Source organism: Sus scrofa, chromosome 7 (genome assembly GCF_054392235.1).
Source record: "Sus scrofa isolate SSC_HxYL_T2T_F1_AM1 chromosome 7, Sscrofa_HxYL_maternal_Yorkshire_Landrace_v2.0, whole genome shotgun sequence".
In the NCBI taxonomy this organism is placed as follows: Eukaryota; Metazoa; Chordata; class Mammalia; order Artiodactyla; family Suidae; genus Sus; species Sus scrofa.
This window is the reverse complement of record NC_139389.1, coordinates 122,526,053-122,548,628: the sequence shown is the minus strand read 5'-3', so window position 1 is coordinate 122,548,628 and position 22,576 is coordinate 122,526,053. Positions and strand designations below refer to the sequence as shown.

Sequence of the window (22,576 nt, the reverse complement as noted above, 5' to 3'; positions counted from 1 at the left end):
TTGTGTGGATAAGCCAAAGTTTAGAGCACGCGTTCATCATGTTTTTATGTCCTCTTGGCCTAAGAGTTGGGTTATTCCCCATTTCTCGAGCCCAAGAACTGAGGATGAGGCTGCTGGCAGCGCGCTACAGTTTGGCAACCAGAGCAGAAGGAGGCCTACTTGCCCTGGCTTCAGTTAAGAATTCCAGAAGACTCTAATCAGTTTCACAAGGGGGTCAAGGGCCCAGGCTGGGGCCAACCCTAAGATCAGAGAGGGAGGGTCACACTGCAAGAGGCCTGCTCCCATTCATCATCGGGACCATCAAGTGAAATGGAAAATCCCCAAAGGGAGAGCCAGGCAGCCACCCCTACTTGTGTCTATTCCAACCTAGCCATTCAAGAGCCCAGAAGCTGCTGCTGTCCCCAGCCTGCTGCCAGGGGACTTCTCAATGGCCAGGACCCACCAGAGTCTTCCAGTTTGTCGTTTTTTGGACATTGCCCTTCTGACCGACTCCTCCTGGAGTTGTGTCTGTGTGATACTTTTGGCGTATGTAACACGCCAGGTCACTCATGAGTCACAGAAGGACCACCTGAAGCTACGAACGAGGTCTGTATGGAGTCTTGCCTGAGCTAATACAATAATGACCTCCTCGTGGCTCTCACTGCCTTTGCCTTGCTCCCTTCCAAATCAGTCTCCATACAGGTTCTAGAAGGAGCCTTGTAAAACCAGAGTGCCCTTCAACACTGTGACGGCGCATTTTACATATCAATTTGACCAGGCCATGGGGTTCTTATATGTTGGTCAGACATCAGTGGTGGTGTTTGGTCTTTGTGTCTTTTAGGGCCACACCGGTGGCATATGGAGGTTCCCAGGCTAGGGGTTGAATCAGAGCTGTAGCCGCCAGAGCCCCAGCAATTCGGGATCTGAGCCAAGACTTTGACCTATGCCATAACTCATGGCAACGCCAGAGCCTTAAGCCACGGAGCCAGGCCAGGGATAAAAACCGTGTCCTCATGGATGCCATTCAGGTTTGTTAACCACTGAGCCACGACTGGGAACTCCGAGATTAACATTTGAATCAGCAGAATGAATAAAGCAAATGACCCCTCCCTAATGTGGGTGGGCCTTGTATAATCAGTTGAAGGCCTGAATAGGACAAAAGTTGTGTAAGGAGAAACTCCTCTTGCTGGCTTGCCTTGAACTGGGATGTTAGTTCTTTCCTACCTTCAGTCTCCCACTGGAACATCGGTGGTTCCTGGGTCTTGAGCCTGTCCTTGTTCAAACTGAGACCACCCCCAGTGGCTCTCTTTGGTCTCCAGCTTGCTGACTGCTCATCTTGGGACTTAGCCTCTATCATCATGTGAGCCAACTCCTTATAATAAATTGCATTCTGTGTATCTTGACACTCTATTGGTTCTGTTTCTCTGGAGTATCAAACACCCTCTTATTTACTAACTTCATTCATTAAAAAAAAAAATATATTGAGCACCTCCTATGAGCCAGACTGGTTCATGTTCTTGGAAATTATCACTGAACAAAACAGATTCCTGGGCTTGTGGATCTTTTAATCATATGGGGTTGGTGGTGGAGGGAGACAGATAATGAATGAATGATAAGTAAATTAGTAAGGGGGTAAGAACAGGGCAAAAGGAAAACCGTACAGCAGGATGAAGAGGCTTGAGAGAGGTTGAGAAGGGGACATTTGAGTTTGCCACGTGAGAGTCAAGATAAAGTGGGAACTTGGGTGGACACGGGCCCCTGCCTGCATCTCCAGTGGGACCCACAGGCACTTCTCCTTTGAAACCTCCCCTTAAGCCTCGCTGCTCCCCAGGAAGCTCTCTAACTTGCCTGGCTTTCTTGTCGCGCCATGCCCTTCCCGCACCCAGGGTGCCCCTTCCGTGAAGTCCTTTTTCTCCCTACACTAGCTTACATCTTAACCTCTACTTGTCCTTGAAGACTCAATCATGGCTTCTAGCAAGGCTGCCCACCATGGTGACTTGTTGACCTTCTTTTGGTGTCCTGCAGACTTGTATTTGAGCTATAATTCTGTCCCTAAATACCTATGCAATTTGGGGCAAGTGTGTTCATCTGTAAAATGGGAATAAAAATAGCACGCTGCTTATAAGGGACTAGAAGTGAGAAAATTTAGGTAAAATGACTCAGGGACTCTCAGTTGCTATTATTACTGTTCTTTCTTTCCCCCTCCTCCTTCTCACGCCCCTCCTCCCCTCTTCCTCTTCTCTCCCTGCCCCCAGAGAGGCTGGGGCCAGCCCCTCTCCCACCCCCACAGTCTTTCAAGCAGCCTCCCTTCTCGGCCAGGGCCCTGGACCCTGACTCCACACCGGGCGGGCCGTCTTGGTTTCCCCACTCATAGTCCTCTCCTGTCTCTCATCATCCTTGCCCAGACCACATTCTGGCTTCAAATTCAGGTTTGTTTGTTTTTTTAATTTGTTTGGGTTTTTTTTTCCTGGCTTCCCAAAGCTGTTGGATTCCTTGCGGGGATGTTTCCTGATGTCTTGATCATGAAACCCCCTGCTCTGCTTCCCTGTAAAAAAGCCCTGGACCTGATGGATCAGACCTAACTCCTACCTGGGAAGGGAGGCAATGGGGTTTCATATTTATCACAGAAGAATTAAAAAAAAAAACAAACCAGACTTTTAAAAAATAATAGTGTTACATTTCCAGAAAAATCGAGAGGCTAGTAGAGTTCCTGCCTACCTCCCACTTACGTTCCCCTGTTATTAACATCTTACATGTTCCATGCTTGATTTACATTTTCTTAGTTTTTTTTGGGGGGGGGGTTGTTTTGCTTTGGTTTGGTTTATTGTGCTGCATCATTGACACCTGCAAGTTCCCAGGCCAGGGATCAAACCCTCACCACAGCAATAACCAGAGCTACAGCAGTGACAATGCCAGATCCTTAACCCACTGAGCCACCAAGGAACCCCTCAGTTTCCTGAGTTTTTACCTGATGCTCTTTTTAACCACAATACATTTTCTTGTTGGTTCTCCTTAAAGCTCCTATTTGCTGTAACAGTTTCTCAGCATTTTCTGTATTTATTTATGACCTTGATACTTTTGAGGAGTACTACTTGGGAAAGGTGCCCTTCCACTGGGATTTGCTGATGTGCACAGAAGGAATTTAATGCAGGCGATTGCTCTCCACCCGTAATAGAGGATCTGAGATGCAAACCGAAGAAGGTGAACTTACCCAGCAATTAATCGTAGCAGAAAAAGCCATCAACATCCCTAAGCTGGAGAGTGAACAGGAAGTGGCACATGTTATCTGAGCCAGGGGCTGGGGTCACTAGACAGAAGCCTCAGCCAGATGCGGTCACAGCTGCAGGTGCTGGCAGAGGCAAGAGGGATGATGAAATTCTCCGGCCTCTCCTTTTCTCCACCTTCCACTCTCGCTCCAACACCTCTCTTGGGCCATATCCAGCCATTAGCCAACTGACCCAGGATTCTATAAAACTTGGCCTATGAGAATCGGCTCCCAGCTAAACAGAGCGGAAGGCAAGGCTGAGACCGGCCCAGGATCAGGACCACTGGCATTGGAACACAATGCCTGTAACATGGTTTTACTGCAGCACCTATGCAGTGCTTTGCAACCTGAGAGCTCCGTATGATGCATTATAATATCTTTTATACCCAGAGCCTGGAACAGGACTACACCTAAGTTTTCAATGTTTGAGGTATACAGAATGGCTGGCTGGCTGGCTGGCTGGCTGGCTGGCTGGATGACGGTTTCTTTTGACCAATCCCTTCTCTGGTGTGCTCTAGCTTTGAGGAATTGCTCTCTACCAGCTTTCCTTTTCAGCTTCTCATCACCCCGTTTTGGTGCTAAGATTACTTTCAGCCTGGCCTTTGCAACATTTGAAGGCCAGGTGGATGTTGTGACTATAATTAGACTCATGGTCAATCACACGAACTCACCAGTGAGTTTATCCTTCGTTGTGCTTCCCCAGGAAGGTGGGCCACCTCTTCCCAGGGTGCTGCCAGGCCCAGCCTCTTCTTGAGGAGCTGCCCAAGAAGAGGAGTAAATCGTTTCTAAGAGTCAGATATTTCTGTCTGTTCGGTTAGGGTCACCCTGCCCTCACCGGGCTGGTATTTAGGTGGTTTGGGACACATCATCAGAGTCGTCACATTTCCTTTCGGCAGAGCGGAGGAGGAAGTGGAATGCCACAAACAGAACTGACTGGTGACTTTCCCATGGGTGCCGGAGGACTGAGAAGTAACGCCCCGCTTGTCACCAGGTTGGGGAAGAGACGCCCTGGAGCTCACAGATAGGCCACCTGGTATCAGAAACGTCTAAGGTTCCAGGGTCCTTGAGGACTTTCAGTGCTGGGACATAGAAAACCAAGCTCCGCTTGAGAAAACTTCCCTCCTCCACGTGTCAAGTGGAGTCAGTTTCTAGTCTCTGATAAAGAACAAAAAGGTGTATGTATAGGTGACGGGCATTGTTTGGCTACCCAGTTTCAAGTTTTCAGTTGACCAGGGGGCCCTGGACCGCCACAGGACGGAAATCTGTCCAGTCAGCTGTCTCATTTAGCAGAGACTAAAGCATCTGCAACTTGCCTCTCATGTTCAGTCTGGAAAATCGCTGCTCTAAAACAGGTAAGACATGATGACTAGGAAGGGTACTTGCTGTTTTGTTCTGGATACTTCATTTTCCACGGTATTTGCAGCTGAATCGTCAGGAGGCCAGGTGGTGCCCTTGAAAAAGCAGGAGTCTGTTGGAAACGTTGGTGTCTGAGATGTGGGGATCCCAGCTTCTCTGAGGACCCGCTCTGTGATGCTGGACAGGCCAGGGTAACCCTCTGGGACCCCCACGTTCTCATTTGAAAACCAAGGATTACAGTGTCTGTTTCATCCCTGAAGCGTGGTAAAGATCACATGACATGTCTGTGTGAGGACTCTGAAGATGGACAAGTGTAACATATTACAAAAAGTTCTCTGCGTGGACACAAGGCAGCAGAAACGGTACCTTTGATGTTTAATTAATACTGAAAATCTTCCATTACATTTATTTAGCTGTAATTGGGAAGGAGGAGGGCCAGAGTAATTTTCAAAGGGACTTTTTTGAGCTCTAAAAATAGCACTCAGAAAACACATGTTTGATTTTCCTTTTGGTGTCAAACCGCAGTGCCATTGTTATTAGCAGTTTTACAGAATTGTGACCTTCAAACTTGGTGAGAGCAAAGACTGAAAGAAAGCTTCTAGCCTTAAACCCTTTCAAACAGGCTTTTCAAATTAAAGCACTTTTATTTTGAATTAAGAGCGAATAGAATCGTCCCCTTAAATGAGGACTTGCAAGTTTAAAAAGTTGTCTTCCAGGTGGGCTGCAGTAAATGAAGGTGCTGGGAGGGCACTGAAAGCCCTTTTGGGGGTAAACCAGGGGGATTTCTTATAAGGGTTCATTTAACACTCTGCGCCATTAAAGAAGAAATCCAGAACTTAGATTTTCTCTAACTATATGTAAGCTGATTAGTGTATACATCTAGGATCATAATTTACTTTCAGTTTACTGAATTTGTGAATTTTTGCATTCGTTTTAATTTGTAATTAAGTTTTCTCCATGAAGCACACCATATGCCGGCATTAATTCTTTCTAGTTGATTTCTTAGGAGATACATGAGTGCATATTCTGCTGCGATTTTTGAGGTCTTTTGAAAATCAAATGACTACGTGTTTAGCCATATGGGCCTTTGTTATTTAAAATAGCATGTGATAAAGTAAGAGAAAGCAAAATGCAAAAGGACGTGTTATGGGGAAAAAAATCACTGGAAAACTGTTGAAAACATTGTTTTAAACACACACTTTTCAATGCAGGGGGAGCGTTATATTTTTGAAACCTCTGTTTCCGGACCCCGCACTCTCTCTTACCGTCTGTGAACGTACAATATCACAAGTGCACAGGGAGAAACCACGGAAACCAGTTACTGCCCCACGCTTTTTACACGGGCTGCAGATAATCATATCCGCCTTCCATGAGTTCAGTTGTCGCCAATGTTTTCCTTTTAAACGTCTTAGCCCGGGCTTTGGCGTTAAGCTCCAGTTCATCCGCCCCTACCGTGTCGGGGGTGAAAGGGGCCGACGGGTTTTCGGTTTTCCGAGGGAATCCACCGTGCTCCCCAGCCGCCGGCCGTACGTGCGGGCTGCAGACTCGGCCGCCGGCGGGCGCGCGGCGCGCACTAGGACCCAGCAGGGCTCCGGGCCCGGGTGGGAGCCGCGCCGCCGACCCCGGGCGGGCGCCGGGGCTGGAGCCGGGGTTCCGGCCGCGATCGGCTGCAGCTCGGCCGGGAGACGGCGCGACCCGGCGGCGGGGCCACCCGCGAGTCCAGCGCCGCCGCAGCCCCCCAATGCGGCCGCGAGAAGCAGCGGGGGGGCAGGCGATCGAAGGTAACGAAAATGGGGCTCATTTCCTGCCTCCTGATCTTCTGCTCTGGTTCAGCATTGTCACGAGAAGCCCTCACTGTTCAGGCTGCTGCATTTGGGGGCACCCTTTGATTTTTTTTAAGGTGCCCGCCCCCGTATTTCCCCCTGGTTTCAGATTGATTTATAGCATGCAGTCCAAATGGGAACGATCCAGGGATGGCAAGTTGTATATTTTCATTAGTTTTGTCTCAAAAGTAAGTTCATTAAAAAAAAAAAAAGTTTCTCAGGAATTTGTGGATAGTCGCCTTTTTAAAAAAATCAAAAATAGCAGACAAATGGATAATTTTAAAAATTATCAAATCATTGCTGTAATTCTGTTAATTACTTCCCAGGTCTTTACTTTTGTGACACCCCCCCCCCCCATGGCATTACTTTTATTTTCAAGGAACTAACGTGTTAAAGGTGGAGTTTGGCTCGGGCAGAGTTTACAGCATTGCTGTCGCAACTGTTTTGCTATCAATTATAAACAGAGTGTCCAATCTGTGGGCAGTTTAAACCTCTTTTCAAATACTGTAACTGGTTATCCTGATATGACATCTACAGATGGGAGTTTCCTTTGAGGGCCGTCGGAATATTTCTTTTTGGAGAAACACCGTTTTGAGGAGAAAACCGTGCTCTCTGGCCAGGGAGGCTGAAGAGACTATTTTTCATGCTTTGTTTATACTCCCGGATTGACGTTTGGGGACGGGAAACACAGTCTTTCTCGGCAGCTTTTCATGGTGGGATTATTAATTTATTTCATTTGTTAGTTTCAATTGGTGGGGCTCGGGGAGCCCTCTGTCACAGGATGTGCTTAAGGTGACACATTTGCCAGCAGTTGGGACACATGATTGCACATGTAAAATGGGCTTCAGCCCAAGGGTCTGTTCTGCCGGGAGCTCCCATGTGGAGCTGTTGTAGGCAGGGTGCGACGGGCTCATTGAAGAAAAAGGGAATCATTTTCCTTAGCTAAGGAAGACATCCTGTTATATTCCTTTTGTTCCCAGTTTTTCATTGATCGCCAGCTCTGCCTTAGAGAAGGGCGATCGCAGAGCTGGGAAGATTTGCACAAATGACTACAGCCCACTCTTCCCTCGCACTGATTGGTCAGTTCCATGGGGACTTAGGAAAACAGTCACCCCCAAACCTTCTTTGAAAATCGTGCTGTAATTTCAGACGTGTCTTCTCGTGCCCAGATCTCTGCAAGCTTGATGTTGAAATCGGGTGCAGTTTGCTTGAGGTACCTTTGTGTTTAATTTTTTTGTTGTTGCCTCTAGCCAGATAAAGTAGGCCATTTGGTGACAAATTTCTTCGCAGACGTCAGCTCCTAGCTTGCATTTATAGACATATCACTTTACAATACATTCTTGATGATTTCTTCTCGGGAGTTGTAGAATGCAAAGTTGTTAAACTTAGAATAATTTTTCCTAACCTTTTTTTTTTTTTTTTTTAAATCTGAAGCCTTACTTAGCACTATCAGTAGATGCGTTCTTAACTGTATCTTTACTTGGATCATTTAAGTGTCTTGTGCGTTGTTAGCATGTATCACGTACTGGATTTAAGTCTGTAATAGTGAAAGAGAAAGGCAAGCAGGAGCAAACAAGCAAAATCAGTTTGCACATTGTTATAAGAAATTGTGGCATCCGGTTTGAGGAGAATGCATTTCACAGTCAAGAAAAAGGGCATTCTTCACCTTAAAAGAATATGAGTTAGTAAATATTGTGAATTGTTCTATCTATACGAGAGAAAATATAAGGCTGGCAGACACCTCCACTGGAGCCTTAAAACGCCCCAATTAAAGAAGCACTGTCCTAGAAGTTGTAAAATGCATAAGCACTTTTCTGATTGGCTTAAAAATTTAGACACAGGAAGTGGATGGAATCTAATAACCCATGAGTAGAGACATGGTTGTCATGGAAACCGAGACAAGTAACCCCCCCCTTACCATAACCACCACTTAAAAAAAAAAAAAAAAAAAAAACCTGCATGTCATCACAGATGCCTGGAGAACATGTTGGCTTCTGTAAGCTTTCCCAGAGCATCTGTTGAAACCTGAGACTGTGCCTGTCAAATCAAGGTCATTTTACAACAACAACCAAAAATGCAGTCTCCTGGAATTCGTAGCTGTATTTTTATTGGAAATGTGTGAAGAAACGGGCTTAAAGCAAGGATGAACACATGTACTTACTTTGCATTTTGGTACCTGTGAGTTGCACCAGGGAAGGCTAAAAAGAATGTATTTGATCACTTAATTGTGGGAGCAAACTGGTTTTGTATGGTTACTGTTAGAACGAAACTCTTTGTAGAGCTGCACAGCCTAGACTGTTAACCTGTGGCTGAAGAGTCATTTGGGGACAGTATAATGAAGAGTTTCTGTTTGCAAGAGGCTTCACACTGGAACTGTAGCAATTGAATTTAAAGAACGGTGGCATTTTGGAACTTCCCTCTAAGGCATTGCAGGCTGTCTGGTGCTTTGGGAGGTGGAAGAAAGGGGGTTCTCTGTAGCCAAAAGGGAAAGGAGAGCCCTCAACCGAAATAAGAGCTGTTTCAAAACTGTTATCATTAATATTGTGCATGGGTGGAGAAAAGAATGCTTTAGTTTTAGGATAACTGAGACGGTCCTCAAAGTTGCAAATATTTTCAACATCTTGGTAGTGGTTTTGGTGAGGAGAGAAAAGTTTGGAGATCTCACTCTTTCACTTTGCTAAGTGAAAAATAACCAAGGAGGCTAAATTTTGACTTTGGGGATCAACGTTGAAACTTGTCAATATAAAGCCGGTGCATTTCTTTATTTTTTCAGTCTTGTCAGTGGTTGTCTTTACATGTTAAGCGCTTGATATTCATTTAGAAATATCCTTCTTTCAATCATGATGATTTATTGCTTTATCTTAATTAAAAACGGTCCATTTTAAATCTCATTTAACAAAAGCTTTGATGTTTCCAAAAAGCAGAAAATTCCCCTTGTTTTCATCAACTAATTGCATGGGAGGGGGTAGAAAGAATCCGAACTAGACTGTAATATTTATTGAATATCTGGCATTATGTCGTAGGAAATAATAGACTTTAGAAGCAGGATAGCATTATTGGGGTGATTTAGCATATATTTCGTGATCCCATGTTGTCAAATATTTAACTGATTGAGATTTGGTGAAAAAGGTTTAAGTTTAATGACACAACTGTTCTCTTTTAGCAAAGGATTTCCTGGAGGCAGCTTTCTTATCTTCAACCATGGTTCATTGGCAGGAAACATGTCAGTTGCTTGTTTTTACAAACTGAAGGAAATGAATGGGATTTGTTAGTTTCTAGAATCTGCCTTCATGCTCCATTGTCTGTCAAGTAGTTTGCTCAGAACAGTTCATTTTTTAAATGGACTTTTGAGGCGTACAATCAAATTACCCCCAATCTTTGGCATTTCTGTTCATTTATTTTTGACATTAAGATTAGGAAAATCGATCATTATGCACAATGTACGGCCGATTTGACCAATATACATTAATAGATGTTCAATAACATTCCAGTTCATTTTCAGTTGTCAGATATATAGACACTCACCGAAGTTGGCATTTTTTGATGTCTTTGCCAAATTTCAAATAATTAGTCCAGGATACCAACCAGCTGCCAGTTTTGTGGAGAGGGGGAGGGGCAGCTTCATTCCTCTTTGCTTATAACAATAAAATCCATAGAGATGACATATCAGGTAAATGCCTGCTTTACTGATGGGGTAGGGGGGCGAGTTGGAGTTTGGGGAGAGGATGAACCCAAGCCGGATTAGAATCCATGTGAGAAAAACAAATCATAACCTTGCAAAGATTTATGGTGCAAAACTCTGGATTATTTTTTGGATATTGTCAATAAGTATTGTTTCAGTTCGCGGTAGGTTTCAGATTCTGGAAGAGGAAACGAGGGCGAGGTGCTTTAAAGGAAGATAAATACCTAAATCTCCATTTGAAGGAACCAGCCTGGGGAGGGGGTTAAGAGTGCCTGAGGGAAGGAACCATTTGTTGCAATGATTTTCACACATTTTTGAAGCCATCGTTTTTTTGGTTTTATATTTAGCACCCACTGGAATCTTATGCAAGATCCTGATATGTGAGTTGAGTAAAAACAGAGGAACCAAGAGCTCAGAGCCCAGAGTTGTTGTGCCTGGGGCAAACCACTGCTTTTATATTTCTTTATTTCTCTTCTTTCTTTTTGTTTTTGTTTGTTTGTTTGTTTTGCTTCTTTTTTAGGGCTGCACCTAGCACATATGGAAGTTCCCAGGCTAGGGGTGGAATCAGAGCCATAGCCACCAGCCTATGCCACAGCCCCAGCCATGCCAGATCTTATCCATGTCTGTGACCTACACCACAGCTCATGGCAATGCCAGATCTTCAACCCACTGAGCATGACCTCATGGTTACTGGTCTGGTTCATTACCGCTGAGCCACAATGGGAACTCCAACAAACCACTACTTTTAAATTGCCCCCAATATTCTCTAAAGAAGGCCCGAGGGAAATTCTGGCAGAGCGCTGGAACTTCTGAGCTGAAGAGAGAACCTTTGCCTTGACACTTGAGGAGGGCTCTTGTGCTCAGAGTAGGGCAAAGGAATGGCAGGCAATGGACTCTAATAAACCATTCTTTATATAGCACAAGACTGGATGGGCCCTAAGTATGAAAGAGCCCAGGTCGGGTCTGTAAGGAGGGAAGGAGCAAGGCTGTTTTTAAAGGCCGTCCTTTCCTCGAAAGTGATAGGAACACCTCGCAGCCGTGTTTGGGATTAGTCGGGTTATCATCATACCGGAATGCCTGGATTTATTCTAGTACCACCTTAGGATCTGTTATATCACTGTTACTCTATTTGTCAGTGAAAATTATTTCATATTAAGTGTCATTCATGAAATGGAAGCGTGCCAAGCTATGTAATCTGCTTGGCAGACACAGTCGTATTTTGAGTGTTGAGTAAAATGATAACACACAGATGATATTTGAATATCATCAAATGTATTCACATTATCTCTTCCATTATGAGATTCACGGAAATGGCAGTACGGGGCTCGAGCTCATTTCTCCTTTTTTTTTTACATCCCAGAAGCCATAAATATTATTAAGATGTCTAGGGGTGTCGGACAGAGGGCTCCCCTTCACTTCCACTCGGGATTTTCACAGCCCCGTGATTCACACATGCTCGGTTACAGGAGGAAGGAGCAAGCCACAGAGACTTCAGGCGAACGATGGTCGCATTGTGCTTCTTAGGGCCACGGCCAACCTCCCTGCATTGTTTCTTGGAGGCCACCCAGTTGGGGAGTTTATAGAACTAGAAAGGACAGCCCCCTGGCTGCCTTCTGTTGTAACATGCACTGTGCTTGCCCTGTTTCGATGGCCTGCGAGGGGTCAGAGATGGTGATGAAGATAATCAATATGCCGGGAAGCCACAGATCTTCCAACAATTTGTGCTGGAATCTCTTCTTTTTTAAGAAAACATTTCCGCTCCAAAGATGAAACGCGTGTGAGCACGCAAGAGTTGGCCACGGTAGTGGGACGAAGATGATTGTGGTTGACTTTGGTTCGGTGAATCGGACTGAAGAGAGCTTTTCCTGTTTAGGCTGTTGAAGTCCTCCCCCTCCCCCGCCCTGACTCCTCTTTCAGGGAAGACTGTATACAGCTGGAGAAAACCTATGGTGCTCTCCCAAGGCCTAGTCTTTTTTTTTTTTTTTTTTTTTTTTTTTTTTGTCTTTTTGCTATTTCTTGGGCCGCTCCCGCGGCATATGGAGGTTCCCAGGCTAGGGGTTGAATCGGAGCTGTAGCCACTAGCCTACACCAGAGCCACAGCAACGTGGGATCCGAGCCGCGTCTGCAACCTACACCACAGCTCAAGGCAACGCGGGATCGTTAACCCACTGAACAAGGGCAGGGACCGAACCCGCAACCTCATGGTTCCTAGTCGGATTCGTTAACTACTGCGCCACGAGGGGAACTCCCCAAGGGCTAGTCTTAATAATAGACTAGTGACTCTCCCTGAGCGGAGCATTTACATTCTAATGTTCTTTTTGTCGTTTTGGAACTCCAGGATGCAGTCCGGTTACCAGGACTTGGCTTCGGGTGTACGTGGAGGGCTCCCGATATCCTACAGAGTGTGGCCTTTACCTTTGCAGATGTTGCTTTATGAAGATTCAGACAGTAGCAAGTCCTCCTTGGAGAGGCGATGTTTGTGTATTATACAAGGTTAGGTTTTAGGTAACTTCCGATGATCTGTTCAAACTCTGAAACGTTCTGATTTGGCAACCTGAACATTTTTTTGCAGCCTTTACGATGAAAACAGCTACCATGGAATGCCTAGTTCATAATGCCTCTAGACGCAGGCGGTCATCTTGTTTCATGGGTCTGGATTTAGCATTTAAAATTGTGACCAGAAGGGGGACCCCTTCCAAGGCCTGAGAGTGGCTCTTGTCTTAACAGTTAAAAGTGAATCATCTGAGGAGACACTCAACGGACAAAGCAAAAGGCTTTATTGGAAAGGTTCGCTGGAACAGAGAGCAGCAGGGTAAGGGGACTCAGAACTGCTCTGCCACGTGGCTCACGAACTCGGGGTTAATGGAGATGGGGTTCATTTCCGAGTTGCTTGGCCCATATTTGGTCCAATTCAGGGTCCCTCAAGACAGATTCCAGGGTGAGCGTTTCTGGGACGTTGGCAGGATGTATGATGGGCTGGTGTCTCGTCCTTCCTTTCGCCCCCTCCAGAATTCTCCCAATTTGTTCTGGTGGCAGCACTGTTTCTTATTGGGACCTCCTGTTGTGAGACTGCTCCTGCAAGCGGTTATCATTGTACCTGGCCAAGGTGGGCAGTTTCCATCAGTTGTTCCCTAACAGGATTGTCTCTTGAAAGAGAATCAGGTTGCCCATGCTAAGTTTGGCAATATTGGGTAATACAGAAAAATCACATTAAGCCGGTAAGGGGTTTTCGTTGGTTAGGGGCTGACTCCATTGAGTCTTCTAATAATCTACTCATAATATACTCCTCCTACTACTATGCATTACTGTCCCATTTCACAGATGAAGAAACTGAGACACCTATGTTTTCAGGGCCACATACTCTTTGATAGCCGACTAGTTCTCACTTTCAGGCCCCCTGGCCTCAAGTCCCAGGCATTTTCCATCCCACTGGCTACCTCACAACTGCCCCTCGGTCTCTAGTCCAGGGTTGATGGCTCCCCCTCCATACTTAAAATGGAATCTCCTCCTGGGAAAAAGTGCAGGATGGAGGGACGGGGGAGGAAATGTCTGTTGTGATTTTGGCAGGTAGAGTTTTGCTTCTTGACTTTCTGTGCTCCCCTGTCTGACCGTTCGTGATGGGAGGAACTTTTTTGTTCCCTTGTCAGAGGTTATCGTTCTTAATTCCTCTTCATCTTTGGAATTTCCCTTCATGCATCCCTGAGCACATTCACCTAGTTAGTAAACAAAAAGCTCTCAGCACAGGGATATGATTTTCTTGAATTATCCAAATATTGTACTTAGAATTCCTGTTGGCGGCATCCATGAAAACAGATTTCCTAGACAACATTTTCTTTTATAATTCATACGAGCTGCTGAAAAAATCAGAGATGCAAATACAATGATATCTCCCTTATTTCTTTCTGCGCAGAAGGAGCTGGCTTCAATTGTCACATTAGCAGGGTGTTGGGTGTTTCCTTCTTGGGAACCCCCCCACTTAGTCATAAATCATACAAACTCCACATGGGTTTATATAGACCAAGCTGAGCTGGGTTAGTGTGGCTTCCTCATCTAAGCAAGGAGCTCTGCTCTCCTGCTAGCAAAGGGGACAATGACGAGGCGCATCTTCATCGGGCATCCCGCTATGCCTGGTCTGTATGTGACTGGTCGGAACTAACAGTGGATCCGATGTGGACATTTTCAATGAAGCAGGTGCCTGGCACTTGCTAATTCTCTTGAGGACCTCAGGTGAATGATGACAAGTTGAATGGAACTAGTTCTTACTTCACAGTATGTTTTCCCAGATTTCACATGTGAACTTATTTTGAAGAATTGATCTAGGGATGTGCTCAAGATATGTATGCACCAAGTTAGGGAAACAAATCATTCACCCATTCATTCAGTGAACAGTTATTGAGCCCCAACTGCATACCAGGGACTGTGCTGTGTGATACAGATATAAAAGTGAAGAAGTCACTGGCAGAGACACCCATCTGTTCCCTAACTCTGATTGCCTTCTTAAACTGGCAGATGGAAGTGACACTCTCCCTGAGTGCTTCGTTCTCGGTATTATGCCTTTTGTTTTAGTTGGAAGCTGACCCAGCTAGGAGGATTCCAGGGCCGGTAGTTTACTTGGGAGACGATTCCGGGAAGATACCAGCAGGGGGCGCGAGTGGGAGCCGGGACGCCAATGGTGAGTTGTCCTCCCAGTTAACACCGTGAGCCAGGGGCCCTGGGCGCGCGCGAGCTGGTTTGGGTATATAACTGGTTGATGACTCTCTTGAGACGTTGATTCCCAGCCCTTGAGGTTGGTGTGCGAACTTTGGCCCGACAAGGGGTTCTCAGGGAGGGATTTCATGCCCTTTGTCGAGGTGAAGCTTGGGCTGCTGGCACGGAGTACTCAGGCCTGAAAGGGACATGGGCAGAGCGTCAAGCACTTTCTGTACCATTCTCACTTCTCAGCTCCTTCCAGGGTCTTGCAACTGTGGACGCTTTAGAAGAGCCATTTCTAGTGGTCCTCTGAACTTCAATATGATGATCCTTAGAAAGCGTTTTGTTGTTGTTGTTGTTTTTTTGATCAGAGGAATGGATACAAGAGAAGAGCATAGGCTCAGGGTCTAGAGTTCCAGCAGGAATTTTCAATAAGGGCACTCCTTTTGCTGTGTTTTTGTTTCGACTTCCTGCTTTCAGACCTACTTACAGCTATGCGACCCTAACCTAAGACTCAGTAATGTAGAAATCCTGAAAGGATGAATGTGACGGCTAATGGTAAAGCCCTTGGCACGGAGCCTGAGGTGTCTTACCACTTGAATTCTTATAGCTGTTTTAATTTCTATTTGTTATTGTTGCGTTATGTCCCTCATCTCCTGAGAACCTCTGGTGACCCTGTTGCTCTCCTTGCCCAGTCTGTCCTCCTCTGCTTAACTTTCAAGACCTTTTATTATCTGGCCCTACCCATTGGTGCAGAGGAAGCACACCCAGATCTGGTCAGGGTTTATACATCCCTGAACTTGTCTTAATCCTTACAACTCCGCTGACTTTGTTCATACAGTTCCCTGACCCCAACCTTCATCCTCCCATCAACCACTGTAGGGTTACCAGTTTCACCCACTCTGCAACTCTTGGTACTGAGAAAATGCAATTTGTCCACTTTGTCTGCGGCAAAGCTTTCTCCCCAGCAAACACACCTTGACTCTCAGGAAAAAGAATCATCCTTCTTTTATTGTGATGTTGGTGATCCCATTCATTAAAAAATTTATTTTGATCTGATAATCCAGACAGTCCCTTCGGATAATTCTCAGTCTTCCTAGGAAAACAGAAGCCCTTCCTCCATGTTCCTGCTTCTTTGCCTGTGACGACAGAGTGGTGGAGGTGGGGTGTGTTGAGTGCACTCTCCTCTTTTATTTCTTATGTTGGACTAGCAGCTCCAGCTCCTTAGCTAGGGTGGCCTTGGCTCTCAATGGCTGCGTCTCTTGCACAGGGATGCTGCTTGTTCTGTATTAGCAGATGATGCCTGTGGCTTTTGTGACACATCATCTAGTCCAGTGGTTTTCAAAGACTCAGCCTAAAATTGCAGATACGTTTTCCTGAGATTCCAGTAAGCACATATGGACAGATGATACAAAAGTTTTTATAAACTAACATGTAGGACTGAAATAGAAGTTTTACAAGATTGTATTATCCTTGATGTACTCTGATCTCTTCTATTTTATTTTATTTATTATTATTATTATTATTATATTTTAGTCTTTTTTGGCGGGCTGCAGCTGCGGCATATGGAGGTTGCCAGGCTAGGGGTCTAATCGGAGCTGTAGCCACCGTCCTACGCCAGAGCCACAGCAACACCAGATCCAAGCCGCGTCTGCGACCTACACTACAGCTCGCAGCAACGCCAGATCCTTAACCAACTGAGCGAGGCCAGGGATTGAACCTGCAACCTCATGGTTCCCAGTTGAATTCGTTTCCACTACACCACGATGGGAACTCCTGTTGTTTTTTACTTAATGAAAAAAACACGGTTGGGACCCAGTAAGTGACCCCTGGTTTTCAGAAAAAGTTGATCTGGAGTTCCCTGGCAGTTCAGTGGGTTAAGGATCCAGGATGGTCACAGTCCCATCTCACTGCTGTGGCGCAGGTTTGGTCCTTGGCTTGGGAACGTCCTTATGCTGTGGGCTTGGCCAAAAAAAAAAAAAAAGTTGATCTTGTTATCCTCTTGGCTCCATCAGAACCTGATGTGGCATCTCCTGCTTGCCTGGGTCCAACCTCAGCTCCCGTTGGCAGCAAATTCTGAGTGTTAGCGACACCATCCATCAAGCCCCTTGGCCTGGTGGCCTTTGCAAAGGTTCCCTCCTCTGGCCATGGTCCCCCCGAGGTACCCCACCTCACAGCTCCCCCTGCCTAATCAGGCTGATGAAGCTCTGTGCAGGCTGGTGTAGACCATCTCTCCCTAGGACTCCAGATGAAGGAGGGGCATGGGCACAAGGACACCCCTCATGCAGAGATATCGCCTCTATCAGGAGGCGGAATCAGCCAAGAAGTCAGGACAGGCAGCAAACCACTCCCGTGTGATCACCTTCTTTTTTTTGGTTCAAGTATACTTTTAATTTTTTCTCCATTTCTAACAGTTTTATGCACGTATGGTTGATTTACCCTGTTGTGACAATTTCTGCTGTACACCGTCATTGCTTATGTCCTTTCTCTTCCCAGCCATTAACTGGCCACAGAAAAAGGAGCAGGCGCTTCTTTCCCTTCCCCTCCTTGTCCCACCCAGACACAACCATCAGGGCCTTCACTGGCCCTCATGGGTGAAAAGCAACATCTTCTCCGGCTTTCCAGTCCATTCTTTAAGCTGGATCCTTCAATCCTGTTAAAGAGGCGAAATCCTGCCCCAGGAGAAAGCCTGACTTTCAAGGCTATGCAATTTCTGATGGAGTCTACTAGTTACACCCATGTCCACCTAAGAATGCCACAATTCTAGCCATGTGGCCTTGTTTTGTTTTTTAATAATTGTACCACATACTTTTTTTTATACTGAAACGATGTTTGGTTTAGTTGTGTATGTTTTCATATTAACGGAAACATTATATACACACATCATTTGTAGTATACATAGATAGAGTATAGATACATATTTACATGTATATGTAAATATATATTGCGTGTATATGTATGTCTGTAGCTACATCTGTAGACAGATGGATTTTTAAAGTGAACACATCCCTGTAACCAGCACTTACAGTAATAAAAAGAATATGACCTGCACCCAAGAAGTCCCTTCATGGCCCATGCCACTGTCTTCTGCAAGGCGACCATCATCCTAACTCAAGCTATTTTCTTTTTTTTTAACTGAGAGAAGTGTATGAAAATCTCTCCCTAAGATGGTAGATGATCCGTTTTCTTGATATATTTTGAAGTTACGCTACGTGGTATATACACATTTAAAATTCTTCTATCTTCTTGGAGAATTGAATCTTTTATTATCATGAAGTAGCACACTCCAACTCTCATAATACTTTTTGTCTTTAAGTGTATATTGTCTGGTGTCCATGGAACAATACTAAATAAACACTCAGATATAATCAGTTTCTTCATTATTAGTTTTTGCTCTTGGTTCCCTATCCTTTGATTCTTCAAACTCTTTGCATCCTAATATTTTATTTTATTTCATTTTTCCGTTTTTGGTTGTGCCTGTGGCATGTGGAAGCTCCTGGACCAGGCATTGAATCTGCGCCACGGCAGTGACCTAAGCTGCTGAAATGACAATCTGGATCCTGAACCTGCTAATTCCATCCTAATAGTTCAAATGTATCTTTAATACATGACCCAGTGTATTTTTTTTTTTTTTTTTGGTCTTTTTTGCCATTTCTTGGGCCGCTCCTGCGGCATATGGAGGTTCCCGGGCTAGGGGTTGAATCGGAGCTGTAGCTGCCAGCCTACTCCAGAGCCACAGCAATACAGGATCCGAGCCACGCCTGCGACCTACACCACAGCTCACGGCAACGCTGGAACCTTGACCCACTGAGCAAGGGCAGGGACTGAACCCGAAACCTCATGGTTCCTAGTCGGATTCGTTAACCACTGCGCCACGACGGGAACTCCCAGTGTATGTTATTTTTAATCAATCCTTTTGTATTATTGAAAAAAAGTTTAACTGGGCCATCATTTTCTCTGACGTAAGGCTGGGTATTTTTTATCTACACAGTCTGTGACTATCTTTTAAATGAAAAAGGTAGTCCATTTATATTTATTGTAATTCCATACTTGATTTATTCCTTCCTGTTATTTTATTCTTCCCATTTGTCCTATCTTTTCATGTTTCATTTTCCTTCATTTCTTGCCTTCTTTTGGATTGATTAACTTTTTTCTCCTTTATTTCATATATCATTCTATGGGAATTTGGAAGTTTTACACTACAGTATTAATAATGTAATAATTATTCTTTTAGTGGTTCTCTAGATATTTTAGCACGCTTACTTAAAAGTGTAAACTGAATTAATTTCTTTCCTCCCCTAAACAAGGCAAGGACCTTAGGATTTAATTCCAGTCATTACCATCCTGCCCCCTCCACCACTACCGTAGGTCCCATTTTTGCCCAGTGTTTTTGTTCTAGCTTGCGATTTTTTTTTTTTTTTTAGCCTTCTGTGTTAGAGATCATTTTATAATAGAAATGTCTGTTCAGATTTACTCACATATTTACTACTTTTTTTGCTTGTAATTCCTTCCCTCACCATCACTTCTTATAGATTTCATTTAGTGAGAATCCATTGAGGGAGACCTATTTCAGTTTTTTTTGGGGGGGAGGATCTATTTCTTTCCTTTTTTTTCCTTTTAAAATATAGTTCTTCTAGGTATAAAATACATTTTTGCTGGGTATGCAATTCTGGTACTCTCAATATATTAAAGATGTTCCGTTGTTTTCTGGCTTCAGCTGTTAAATCAATGCTAAATGTAATTTGCCATGTAGGTATTCTTTTTTCAAGTGTACCTTGTGGCTGCTTTGAAGATTTTCCTTTTTGTCTTTGGTATTCTGCATTTTTATGATAAAATGTCTATAGATGTGAATTTCCTTTTATGTATTTCTTTTGCTGAGGATTTTTTTATTTGGTGAATTGATTTGTTTTCATCAGTTGAAAGATTCTCAGTATTGCCTCTGCTGTGTACACTTTTTTTTCTACTTCTGCATTTTAAATCAGATATATGTTAGATTTTGTTGTATTTTCTGTGTTTTAACCTCCTTTTCATATTTTCTGTCTCTCTCTGTAATGTCTTTCTGTGCTATAGTTCTGCTAACTTTTTCAGTCTCTTTTGTTTCCTGTATCTAACCTGCCTAATCTTGCTTACGGCTTATATACTTGTTTCCCTATTATGTATTTAAACATTTATTTTTGTGTGTGTCTGATAATTTTTTTAGACTTTTAAAAACCAGCGTTGATGTGAAATATTATGTTAGTTGGTAACTTAAAAATGTGAAGTCTATGGGTTCAGTTCTACTATCTCTTATTTATGCTACTTGTTGTTCATGACACTTTGTTTCCTTATGCATGTGTGTGTTTGTGGTTTTTATTTTACTTTGTTTTATTTTACTGTAACTTTACCTTTTTTCGGAGACTTTATCAGTGGGAATTATTTGAGATTTGAATTAAAGGTGAATTTTATTAGATTTTGCATTCGTTTCTGCCAAGTGTCTGGGATCATCACCAATCTGCAAAGCAAGGACTTTAAAATCCTTAACTAGAAGTTCTGGGGACCAACGACATAATTCCTCCTCAAAACCCATGTGAGGATTGTCTTGTGGCCACAAATTTTCAGTAAAAACTCTCTCCCCTCTACTCAGCACAAATTTTTGAGAAGGAGGAGTTCCCGTCGTGGCGCAGTGGTTAACAAATCCGACTAGGAACCATGAGGTTGCGGGTTCGGTCCCTGCCCTTGCTCAGTGGGTTAACGATCCGGCGTTGCCGTGAGCTGTGGTGTAGGTTGCAGACGCAGCTCGGATCCCGCACTGCTGTGGCTCTGGCGTAGGCCGGTGGCTACAGCTCCAATTCAACCCCTAGCCTGGGAACCTCCATATGCCGCGGGAGCGGCCCAAGAAATAGCAACAACAAAAGACAAAAAAAGACAAAAGACAAAAAAAAAAAAAAAAAAAAAATTTTTGAGAAGGAGATTCTGGTAGCCTTCTGGAGTCCTGTCTTTAGCAGGACACCCCCGGTTACATTTTTTATTTTGGTGGGCCCTGGCTTTGTCAGTGCCAGCAAGTTTATTTGCTGTTCCCTATGCCCTGCTGACTTGTAAAAACTCAAGTTGTCCCAGTTTGTTAAATGCCTTTAATGTGAAAGCTGATGAGAACATTATACTGGGAGTATGCCTCATTTTCCTGTCAGCTCATAAATATATTTCAAACTATTTTTGAGGAAATATTGTGTCTGGCATTTCTGATTGTTTGAGAACTATCGATTCTCTTATACTACCAGAAAAAGGAATTTGATTTTTTTTTTTTTTTAATAATCCTAATAGTCCCTGAAACAAATGAATGCCTCTGGGCAGCTAGGGTGAAGAGCCTATGTGCAGGAAGCAATAGAGGGAAAGCATAGTCACTATTTTCAAAATATTACCTCCTTCCACGTATATTCAAGGATATTTTAAGCCCTAACGTGTATTAGTTGAGGTAATACTAGTTGCTTTAGTAGACCTAACATAGTGCAATGAATGAAAACAATAGCAGTTTGTTCCTTACACATCAAAGTCGGTGTCCTGATTTAAGCGATGGCCGTCGTTGAGGTGGTGATTTAGGGAACAAGGCACTTTCCTTCCTCTGTCTCTGCCATTTTCAGTCTGTGGCTCCCAAGGTCACTGTACTTACTTGGATCACACTTGCAAAAAGGGAAGGAATGTGAAGACTCATGCGTGGAAGTTTTTTTTGCCAGCCTGTCCTAGATGTGGCACATTCCATTTCCCTTCCCATTCTATTAGCTAATACTTGGTGAGATTGCCACATCTGACGGCAAAGAGGGGTTACCGGGAAAGGTAGTCTGGATGTGTGTCTAGAACAAAGAAGAAACAGGTTTAATAAAGAGTCAGTCTGTCTCTGCCCTGTGTTTCCTCTCTGAAACTTCAGCCCAACCTGACTTCTCACTTCTCTGAGCTCCTATATCACTTAGAATCAGTGCCACCAAGTTTAGGATCTAATTATCCTGAATTATTTCACATTTGTACAGTTTAAATCGCCAACTATATAATAACTTTCTTGAAAGTGTGAATTTTGTGCTCAGCTTTTGGAAGTGTCCCCTACCACTCAGTTTTGAATAAACTGTAGGCTCCAAAAGATTAAATCTCCGACTGAAAGGAGAATGTTCTTGTTCTAACATATTTAGGGATGCAGCATCGTGGTCTGCAACTTATTTCTTGTGTTGTTCCTTCAAATTTTCTTCTTGGATTTGAAATCGGTCAAAATACAAATTTGGAAAAAAAAAACAGAGCTCCCATCTTGACTCAACAGTTCACAAACCCAGCTAGTATTCCTGAGAATGCAGTTTCGATCCTGACCTTGCTCAGTGGGTTAAGGATCTGGCGTTTCCGTGAGCTCTGGTGTAGGTCATGGACGTGGGTTGGATCTGGTGTTGCTGTGGCCATGGTGTAGGCTGGTGGCTATAGCTCCAATTCAACCCCTAGCCTGGGAACCTCCATATGCCACGAGTGCAGCCCCAAAAAGATTAAAAGAAAAAAAATTGGAAAAAACTCCACAAGCCTGGAGTTTGGTGAGGGCACTGTAAACATTAGTGCCACTTCCATGGGGATCAGCATCATCTGTCTCAGTTGTTTCCTTGGCAGTGTGGAAATCAGCCCGTTCCAGGTTGTTATAAGAATTCATTCAGTCATTCTCCAGGTTGTTAGGAGAATTCATTCAGTCATTCTGGAAATACTTGTTGAGGTCTATGGAGTGCTTGATATTGTTGAGAGGCAGGGCATGGGGAGATGAGCAATGTAAGTAAGACTCTG

At 44.2% G+C, this 22,576-nt stretch overlaps 1 protein-coding gene across 30 annotated transcripts in view; it reads left to right on the top strand.

Moving 5' to 3' along the window:
- Window positions 1-6,242: 6,242 nt before the first annotated feature.
- The window catches only part of FOXN3 (forkhead box N3), a 415,372-nt gene continuing 399,038 nt past the window's right edge, over window positions 6,243-22,576 (top strand). For 21 of the 30 annotated variants that reach the window (XR_014809132.1, XR_014809134.1, XR_014809126.1 and 18 more), the window contains exon 1: window positions 6,243-6,381. The gene's annotated coding sequence lies outside the window, so the exon portion shown is untranslated. Of the gene's footprint in view, window positions 6,382-7,550; window positions 7,637-14,671; window positions 14,778-22,576 lie in introns of those variants that run through there. The other 9 variants (XR_014809135.1, XM_021098360.2, XM_021098357.2 and 6 more) reach the window with 2 other exon arrangements.